The 11510-nt window shown below is 39.0% G+C and overlaps 1 pseudogene; it reads left to right on the top strand.

Moving 5' to 3' along the window:
* Positions 1–7690: 7690 nt before the first annotated feature.
* Positions 7691–9568, top strand: LOC149145806 ((-)-camphene synthase, chloroplastic-like; annotated as a pseudogene).
* The last annotated feature ends 1942 nt before the right edge of the window (positions 9569–11510 follow it).

The following is an 11510-nucleotide window of genomic DNA, read 5'->3' as shown; positions in this document are numbered from 1 at the left end:
CAAGGGACTCACTTCCGCGAAGGGATTTGATTGCTAAATCTAACAAGGTATCCATACATTAACCCCTCTGATTTTGAACCTATGACTTCTTAGGAGAAAACACATGCTCTTAACAATTAAACCCAGTCAAACTGTATATATATATATACTAATTGCAATTTGACATGTAAACATGAAATTTGTTCGCTTAACCAAAGCAATTCTCAACGTTATTCTTATTCGTGTGTCTGTGAAAAGGATGTGATTGGTGTCATTTACTGTGGTAGTGCGTGGATTATGGTCCGTGGAAATGCAGTAACATGGCAATAAGAAATGGGATAATTCAAGGACTAGCACAAAAACGACAAGGAAAGGGAGCTATGCTGATAAATAAAGGATTAGCACCTAAAATCATTCTCATAATAATTATCATTCAAAACAGACTAAATCAATCAATAAAAACCACAATCTATAAATATAAAGTTAAAACAAAATCATTTTAATCATAACCAAATAAAACCTTTCGAATCATAACGAAAGCTGTGAATATATAATTCAAATAAATCATTATTATCCAAAACACGAAGTCAATAATAACCACAATCTATAAATATAAAATTCAAACAAAATTATTTTATTCATAACCAAATAAAACCTTTGGAATAATCATAACGAAAGCCGTGAATATATAATTCAAATAAATCCAAAAATAAAATGATTAGACAATTCACCACCTTTAGTATTAAATTTATCAAAAAAATAAAAATAAAATGATCAGACAATTCACCACCTTTAGTACTAAATTTTTCCCAAAAAAATAGAAAACATAGATGTACGAAAATAAAAACTTTTTGGAAAACGTGTTACGTGCGTGGTACCAGCTGCTACAGTGATAATATTTCAGATGAAAATGAACGCTGCGAGTACGGAAGATACACGGATAATATTTCAGATGAAATGAACGCTGGGAGTACGGAAAACTTGTACGAATACATGAAAGGTGATTTTATTAAAATGATCATCCTATCACTCATGGTAATTTTGGTAAGATTTTAATTAAATATGGCAGGGATTTTTGTACATTCAAAGTACAGTTGTCAAACTTCAATATTTTGAGTGTCTTAGATATTTTTGATAGTGCTGAATTTATTTACAGTATCAAAAACATTATTCAAACAAATATTTCTTGAATTTTTTTTTGTTTTCTCTGCCTAGCTAAAACTAAATAATAAAAAGAGCAAATTGTAAGAAGATTGTACCACTTTTATATTTTTTGGCTTATTAAATATAAAAAATTATGAAAGGTAACTGTGTCACTTGATTATATCTACTCATTTTGATAATGATCAGAATAATTTACATTATAGGTATATTGGAAAAAAATAAGATAATTAAATTACAACATTATATATTTACTAGCACAACCACATTAAAAGTATTAGTGTGGTTGATATAAACCTAAGGCTTCATTTGTATAAAAATACTATTGCAATAAAAATATTATTATTGTCATTATAACTACCATTATTATTTAATATTAAATATTATTTATTATTATTTAATTTGAAGTTACCTAATATAAATATGAACTCTAGGAATATGAACCCTTATATTAATAAACTCTAGGGATTGATATGAACCCTAGGAATATGAATCCTTATATTAATAAACTCTATGGATTGATATTATAAACCCAAGAGAATAATAAATCCATTTGGTGAATACTAAAACCTTAAGGGACTATAAACGAAGGGAATAATATTAAACCAAGAGATTATTACTAAAAAACCCTAGGGTTTATATACCTTTGGGTTTATAATATCAATCCCTTGGGTATATTAATTTGAGTGTTCATATTCTTAGGGTATACTATTTTTTTTGGGCTCTGGTTCACGAACACCTTGGTGGGTGGTCGCTAAGTTCACTGAAAAATTTGCGCTAATCAACCCCGAAGGGAATCTAGCCCCGTGGCCCACTAGCAAGGCCTAACCCCAAGGGCTTCGGGAAGAATGGACCCTGTGAGCTCCCGAACGATGAGGCACTTATTTTGACCAACTGAGCTAACCTTGGAGCTAACTTACGATATAATATTATTTATAGGTTTATAATATTAATCTCTTAGGTTCAATATAAATTATGGTCAACAAAGAGTTTATATAGCTTAAAATTATGATATCAATCACTTAGGTTTAGTAATTATTATATAGATGATAAAATTTGTTCTTTATGAAATATTCTATAATATTTTTAATCATATTTAAAAATAAAGAATTAAGATATATTTAAATTTTTTTTTTTTTTCTATTTTTAAATTAAATTGATTAATTAGAAAAAATATATTATATGATATAAAATAAATTAATATTTTTTAAACCTAATATATTGATAAAAGATAATTTACATTTCACTGAAATAAAAAATAAAAAATTATATAAGTATTTAAAGTGATATATTATTAAACCTTTTATAATTAATAATTATATTAGAATAATTAAAACTATGTCATAGAGTAAGTGTTTTGATGAGAAATGCCTCCATAGTCCCGTGGTTATACTATTGATATCAAACCAAACCAAAACGATGTTACGTGTACCTACATCATACACCCAAAACTATAGTAAATACCATATTTAAACCACTGTGTACTTACATGAGACACCAAGTGTAGGGGCCACGAGCTGTAGGTGGAAACACGCGAGCGAAGAGCTGCGGCAAGGTGGACGAAATACGACCAAGGTGGAGCATTTGGTTGTATATAGCTCGTGGGCGGTCCTGGGTGAGCCGATGGGCGGGTGAGCCGATGGACATGCGAGTCGACGGGCAGGTGAACCGAATGATGAACACATGGTTGGGTCAGCCGGTGGGTGGGCCGACCCATTCGAAGGTTGAAACGAATGAAGTATGGAGTTTGGCCAATGGATGGACGCGTTGGTTCATTGCTGGGCGAACTGTATATATGGAGGAACTTGGCGTGGAGCTAAGTCAATCAATCAGCCAAGCTTTCGAAGCATCCAAGGGTGGAAAGGTGAAGAAGTGCAAGTTGGTGGTCTGAAATTCGGGCGAAGGTGGAGGCAGACAGCGTGCAGGGCCGAAGCACCCAAGCCAAGGAAAAGTCATGCGAAGTCATCTGGGCAAGGGTGTCGTTTAGGAAAACCGTGCAAGGGCGTCATTCATGAAAATTGTCCGAGGGTGTTCGGCGAGGGCGTTGTGCAGAAAAGTCATGCAAAGTCATCGGGCGAGGGCGTCGTTCAGAAAATTCGTGCGAAGTCATCGGGTGAGGGCATCTGTGCAGGGTCGTTCAAGGGTGTTCGGGCAAGATCGTTCGAGGTCGTTCGAGGGTGCGGCAAGGCATCCGCCCGAACGACCCGAGTTTGTCGAACAATGAACCAGGCAAGTCTTGAACGTGTGACATGACCCACCGGTGGACGCGTTGGGCGTTCGGTGGAAGCTTCCGAAGAGTTAGATGAGCTGAATGGAATGTGTTCGAGTGAACGTGCAAAGGCAAACGAGGAGTTGGGTAGAGTCATTTGGACGACCGTGTGGGCGTGCCGACAAGCTGGCTAACCGAATTGTGCGGGTGAATGTAAAAATATTCTAAGTGTAAATTTGGGGTTTCCTCAAGATTGTAACTTACATATATATTGATATTTCAGGCATACTCATTATAGGGAGTTTCCCCTCCTAGTTATATTGTTGTGCATTTGTCTTAATGTTGATGAATGTTTAACTATTGTTTTATAATGAATGAAAGTACTTGGTAAAAGAAAAAAGTAAATTAAGTATAAAAAGTAGGCGTAGTCCACGATCGCTAGTATTGGTGAAAAGAAAGTGGTCGGTGGTGCCACACCTCCTATAGTGCGGTTGGAAGAGTACCGCCAGTGTAGGGGCATGACAGGTGGTATCAGAGCCGATGAACGACGGGAAGCTGAATACTTGACATTCATGACAGGTGATTCAGGTTTGTAGAAAGGAAGTGTAACACTTCGTGATAGGTTTAGCAGGGGTGAAGCTTTGTGCTTGGACCAAGCTGAATGAAAAGACATGGAAGGTTTGGAAGAATGCGAAGGGAAGCTCTTGCTGACCTTATATAGGTTGAAGCGGATGAAAGAAGAGAACCCATGGATTCGAGATAAACTTGAAGTCTTGGAAAGGAATGTTGAAGACGAACGTCTTCGACTTGGTTGGGCAAAGGAGTAGGGTGAAGCTGCAAATTGCGATGACAAAGAAGAGGAAGTCATCATGTTTGAGAATGTTGCAGATGTGACAACGATGGAGGATGAACTTGAAATTGTTCAACTTGGACCAGGATCGTGCAGTTTGCAGACATTGGTGGATGAGGAAACTCACATGGAGGGACCTCATGATGAAGTAATTATTGTTGATACTTATGTTTCAGTTGAGCTTTTTGAAGATGAATTGTATGTAGGGAAGAGCAAGATCAGTTTGCTGATGCAAGGGAGGATATTACCATGGATATCTATGATGAGACCATGTATGGAGAAGCAAGGGTCATTGACTGTTGCAGGGCTTGTTGGGGTTGTTTGTGACCTTATGACAGAAGGTACGAAGGCCTGTGACAAGGGAGGAGCATGATGATCATTGCGAAGGAATGGGTCATGCTTTAGCCACATGGAGAATTGGCTAAGTGCCCAGCATGACTCATGGACAGATTGGAGGAGGGCACACACTTGAGTATGATGATACTTGGGTGGACTTCTCATGGTCGAGACCAAGAGGAAGTCTTGGTGGAACCTTCAATGGGGGAGCCATGGTGGAAGAGACTCATGTGATGATGATATGGTTGGGTGACTGAGTTCATTGGACTGGGATTTGTAGACTTGGATGAGGATGACTGACTGTTGTGATGGGTCTACTTAGTTGGACAACATGGGAAACTTAAGTCATGGACATCGAGTTGGAGACATGGTGCATGGTAGTCTTATGCACGAACATTATCCAAGAGCACTTGTAGAGGTGTCACTTATGGGCATCCAATGAGGAGTGTCAAGGGAGAGATGTTATGAAAGTGGATTTGTTGATGTGACATGGGGATGTTTTACTTATGAGCCGATGGGGATGTTGTGCGCTTGAGTACAACAAGGCCATGGACTGATTGACTTGTGAGTAGACTATGGAGCATTCCTACTACATGGAGAGTTGAGGCATCTTGCAAAGACCTTTGGGCCGAGACTTGTATGCTTGCTAGGATGATGGTTGGAGATGACTCATGGAGCTCATGATCATATGAGGTTGTGACTTTTGTGGACTTCATATGGTGGACATAGAGGATCTGATGCATTGAGGAGATGAGGTTAGAGACTTTGATGAAGGATGGGGTGCATAATTTTATGTACATGTATGGGTGTGATTGAAAGAGTGACTTGATGAGGAAGATCGATATGAGACACTTTGGAGTGATGGAGTTACAGTGATGATGATGCCTTGGTGGCAACACTTGGTCATGGGTTGAGCTGAGACTTAACCACTTTTGACACATGAGAGCTGATTGATCTATGATCATCGGCAGCACATGGATGGATGAGACATGTGCATACTTGTTTCTATGGTAGACTTGAGGGATGGCACATTACAAATATGATGAAGGTTGCTTCATGGGCCTATATGTGGCACATCGAGAGTTGGGTTTGATGAGAGGATCTCTTCATTTTGAGGAGATGGATGTTTTGCAGATGAATGATAATGTTGGGATAGATGTGGCTGATTTCATGCAGCACATTGGTACCAAACATCATGGGCAGAATGTTGTAGATGAGATGAGGACTACTTCATGGACTTGGACTTGGCTTATATGGAGATGGATTCTTGATCGAGTTGGTGTTGTGACAGGAGTCTGAGAAACGGCTGATGATGGCATAAGGATGTGCATTCTCATGGTTTGAGCGTGACAGTTGGAATAACTACCTGACTAGTTCGAGTCATGGGGGACGTCAGTGTACAAATATGTGTAAGCATTGTGTTGGAGTATCATGGCAGCAGTTCACATGATGGCGATACATGATGAGGTCAACACGATATGTTGCAGTAAGCATGTAGCTTGAGATGGAGGCCAACCTTCCACAGTGGGAGTAGCATGTGGAGATTACGATGGATGTGGTTGACGATCATGGATTGAGGAGACTTTCCAATGTATGACATATCGATGGGTTATATGCCTTGGTATGGATATCTTGGCGACAGATGGTTGCTGGGATGAGAGATTATTGAGGACGACAATGATTTCAAGTGGGGGAGAATCTAAGGGCCACGAGCTGCAAGTGGAAACATGCGAGTGAACAGCTGCGGAAAGGTGGACGAAATATGACCAAGGTGGATCGATTTGTTGTATATACCCTGTGGGTAGTCCCGGGCGAGCCGACGGGAGGGCGAGCCAACGGGCGGGTGAACCAAACGATGAAAACATGGTTGGGTTAGCTGGTGGATGGGCCGACCCATTCGAAGGTTGAAACGAATGAAGTATGGAGGTCAGCCAATGGATGGACGCGTTGGTTCATTGTTGGGCGAACCATATATAAGGAGGAACTTGGTGTGGGGCTAAGTCAATCATTCAACCAATATTTCTAAGCGTCCAAGGGTGGAAAGGTGAAGAAGTGTGAGTTGGTGGCCTAAAATTTAGGCGAAGGTGGAAGCGGACGGCGTGCAGGGCTGAAGCACCTGAGCTAAGGAAAAGTCATACGAAGTCATCTAGGCGAGGGTGTTGTTCAGGAAAATCGTGCGAGGGCATCGGGTGAGGGCGTCATGCAGGAAAATCGTGTAAGGGCGTCGTGTAGAAAATTCGTGCAAAGTCAACGAGCACGGGCATCGTTTAGAAAAGTTGTGTGAATTCATCGGGCAAGGGCGCTTGTGCAAGGTCGTTCGAGGGCATTTGGGTAGGATCATTCGAGGTCATTTGAGGGCGCGACAGGGAGTCTTTTCAAACTGTGGTTCAGGAAGTCGTTCGAGGGCGCGGCAGGGCGTCCGCCCGAACGACCTGAGTTGGTCGAACGGTGAACCGGACAAAGTCTTGAATGGGTGACACGACCCACTGGTGGATGAGTTGGTCGTTTAGTGGAAGCATCCGATGAGTTAGATGAGCTGAACAAAACATGTTCAGGTGAACTTGCAGAGGCATACGAGGAGTTGGGCAGAGTCATTCGGACGAGTGTGTGGGCATGCTGACGAGCTGGGCTAACCGAGTTGTGCCAGTGAATGTAGAAATATTCTAAGTGTAAATTTGCGGTTTCCTCAAGATTGTAACTTACATATATATTGATATTTTGGGCAGACTCATTATAGGGAGTTGCCCCTCCGAGTTATACTATTGTGAATTTTTGTTAATGTTGATGAATGGTTAAATGTTGTTTTATAATGAATGAAAGTACTTGGTAAAAGAAAAAAATAAACTAAGTATAGAAACTAGGCGTAGTCCACGATCACAAGTATTGGTGAAAATAAAGTGGTCGGTGGTGCCGCACCTCCTATAGTGCAGTTGGAAGAGTATCGCTAGTGTAGGTGTGTGACACCAAGGGACACATGGAACGCCCACATGGAAAAGCGGATGAAGTCATGCTATTAATCAGTCGACATCGACATCCTTGGGTGCAAGAAGCTCTATATAAAGGCAATGACAATAGTGTTGTAACGCACAAGTTTTAGTTGTTTTTCTTCACCTTTCACATTAGGCCAAAAGCTATCATATCATATAAGCCTAGCATAAATGGCTCTGCTTTATTTTGCACCCTTGGTTACCCTCCATAGACCGCTGTTCAGTTCTACTTTTGAGCTAAAATCTATGCATAGAATGATCCCACTTCTTGGAATGCTCAGGCAACGGAAATCCATAACACCTTCCATGAGCATGAGTTCGCCCACTTTCATATGTAATGAGGATGTTGTAAGAAGACACGTAGGTGATTATCATTATAATCATTGGGGCGATGATCTCATAGACTCTCTGGCAACGTCTTATGAGGTGGTTAACTAACTTCATTTGAATTTATTCTTCTGCATATTCCTTTTTTCGTTCAGAATTAATTTACTGTATTTAATGTAATGTGATTCAGGCACCTTCTTACCGTGAACGTGCTGATAGACTTATTGGGGAAGTAAAAGATATGTTCAATTCGATGGCAGTGGAGGATGGAGAACTAATGAGTCTCCTCAATGATCGATATCAACGTCTTCAGATGGTCAATAACATTGAACGGTTGGGGATCGATAGGTACTTCCAAAATGAGATAAAATCGGCACTGGATTATGTTTATAGGTCTATCCACATATCCTTATCATCAGTTTTCATTTATGCTTTATATATTGAATACACACGATTATAACAAGAAAGCTATTTTCCCAGCAGCTTTTGGAACGGAAAAGGAATTGGACGTGGAATAGAATGTGTTTGGCTGATCTCAACTCAACCGCTGTGGGACTTCGAACTCTCTGACTACACTGATAAATAGTGTGTTCAGGTATACATCAAAGTCATATTAATTAAGTACCCTTTGAACATTCTCATTATAACTGAAAACTGCCATTTACGAAGACACATTGACTGATAATCCATTATACATTAATATCAAATGTGCTAGAACACTTCAAGGACCGCAACGGGTAGTTTACTTGCATTACCATTCGAATAGAGGGAGAGATAAGAGGTGTCCTCAATTTATTTTGGGCATCTCTCATTGCCTTTCCTGGTGAAAAAGTTATGGCAAAGGCTGAAATTTTATGTACAATGTACTTAAAAGATGGCCTACAAAAGATTGCGGCCTCTAGTCTTTCACAAGAGGTGAGGAAGTAGTAGTAATTTCACATCTGCTAGTTAACATCATGTGTTATTATTTGTTGGAATCTGCGTTCAACAGTTTCAGTTTTGTGGATGGCAGATAGAGTATGTTCTCGAGTATGATTGGCACACAAATCTGACAAGGCTGGAAGCAAGAATGTACATGGAAGTATTTCCACAAGACACTATATATGAGTAGGTTCATTACTTCATTATGTAACCTCCAATTTTACTTCCATAACTTAAATATTAGGTATTATTTTTTTAAAGTTTTAGTTGAATGCACAAATGCTCCTCACATAGATCCATATATGTTGAAAGAAATACTACCTTGTATCAAAGAAATGTCTCATTTAACAATTTAGTTCCAACGTAAATTCTTAAATTACTGACGTGCTAGATGAACATGAACATAGAGAAACTCGTAGAACTTGCGAAAGTGGAGTTCAACATCTTTCACTCGTTACAAAAGAGGGAGTTACAATCTCTCTCCAAGTAATGATCTGTATTGGATATCATCCAAAAATTAATTGGTTTTGAGTGGCGAAAAAATCAAGAGAGTAAATAAATGAAGTTTGTTTGTTTAGATGGTGGAAACATTATGGGTTCCCTAAACTAGCATTCCCGCGACATATTCATATGGAGTACTACACCTTTGCATCTAGCATTGCACCTGATCCTAAACATTCCGCATTCCGACTTGGCTTCACGAAATATTTTCATTTTGCAATGGTGCTTGATGATATCTATGACACCTACGGAACAATGGAGGTGCTCGAACTCTTGAGCACAGCAATTAAGAGGTGACAATTTACACTCTAGTAGTAACATGTTTTGTTTTCATTTTTCTTAATCTTATTTTTATGTAAGGGTTGTGAAATAGTCATCTATCACTTACCTTGACTTCACACAACATTCAACTCTCAATCAATGAGTTAATTGACTCTCTATGTTTAGGCAACTCCACATGTGGGAGTAATTAAAATTTCTAACACTCCCCCTTAATTATGACCATATGAATCAACATAACTCAAACATGACTCAACATTACTTAAATATGCCCGCTAGGCTTACAATGACTCAAGACTTCCTTTTTCTCATCTTCCAAATTTTATATCCTCGAAATTCCTTCATTGTACTTTATTGTTGTATGCTCCATATTCCTTTACTTGTTGTCGCTACAATATTTCTTTGAATTTTCTTGAATTTGTGCTTAAACACAATCTGATCTTGTCTTCTATAACTTCATCTTCAAAGATTCATTAAACTATATACTATTGCCACAACATTGCATCTTCAAACTGTTAATTTGAAATGACCATATACTAAATACTGATGTAGAATTGATTAGCCATTAATGAATTTGAATGTTAACTGAATGCATGGAAATCGAGGAAAACTGCCTGAATTGATCACTTTACGAAGCTGATAAACCACAAGTAAGATGCAAAACAGAAGTGAAAACAATGAATACACACATATACCATACAACAAGATTGATTACGGAGTTCGTCCCTGATGGACTACGTCTCCGGGTCCACTTTCAAATTAGGTGACCCTTTTTATTAGGAATGAGAAGAAGGTGTTGATTACAAAGCGAATTAAACTGACTAAAATTGCACACAGGAAATTCTAACCTCTATCATTAGAAATATCTCTGAACCAGCTTTCCAACGCCGCTAACGGTTTCTAAATCCGTCTTTGGATGCTCCCGAAACCTGAAAACAAAATTGCCTCTATCCCTCCAGAACTTGCATACAAAAGCTGGAAACCACTCTAATGTTTTTCAAAGGAAAATTTTGTCTTTCATAAGCCTGTAGGTACATAATAACTTCCATGGGCTAGTTACAAGATGAATTGGTTTCTCCATGATGAGTTTGGGAACTCGGTCTTATGGTTTTGTGACACCTAGGGTCATAGTCATGGTCACCGAATTAGTTTTTAAAACCAAATAACAATCAAAACCCAAAAATAAATTATATTAAGATATAACCGTTGGCGGTCATCTTAATTGTGTGCGCTGGATAACTGTTTGCATATGAATGGTCCTATCTCCTGGCGGTCGACTATTGGACTGAAACAAATGGCTTATCCGCCCAGTGGTTATGGCTACTATCACGATAACGGTTGTATGTGTCGAGCTTGTTGCAGTTTTGAAGTCTTGGCAGTTACCTCCTAACCCTGTTATTAAACTCCGATGGTCTACATAATGTGCTCACATGTCAACTGCAGCTTTAGGCCCCGATGCGGTTAACTGCTTACCCTGGTGGCTTTTCAACGTTGTTCACATGTCATCACCGCCTGACTGTTATGGTTATCTGCCCGCCACAGTTATAGCCTCTGCCCGTTAACTTTGATCACATGATCCTGCTGCGGTTTAGGGACCCCACGTGGTTAGGCTGTGTTTTTTAATTGTTTTGTTTATTTATAATGTTTAAACATTGAAATAGGCCGAGGGTTAGGTGATAGGTTCATTGATAGGTTGTTTTTAGCATGGGTTAATGCATTTTATGTATTTTTAATACATAGGTGTGATTAGAACTTAGGACTAGGGTCTTAGGTAAGGATTTGTACATGGTTTTGATACATGGCTTTAGAACTTAGGGAATGGTGTTTAGCATAGGATTAGGGTTTGTAGAAATTAGACATAGGTCTAAGATTTAATACATGGATTAGGGTTTTATGTAGTTTTTTTTTTTTAAACCCATATGTACAATATTGTCATAATGTGACGTTTGCGACATTTGTC

This window comes from Pinus tabuliformis, chromosome X (genome assembly GCF_031772625.1).
Source record: "Pinus tabuliformis cultivar Carrire ecotype Pingquan chromosome X, CPIR1, whole genome shotgun sequence".
NCBI classification, from domain to species: Eukaryota; Viridiplantae; Streptophyta; class Pinopsida; order Pinales; family Pinaceae; genus Pinus; species Pinus tabuliformis.
The sequence above is the reverse complement of the archived record's forward strand: the minus strand, read 5'-3'. Positions and strand labels throughout refer to the sequence as shown.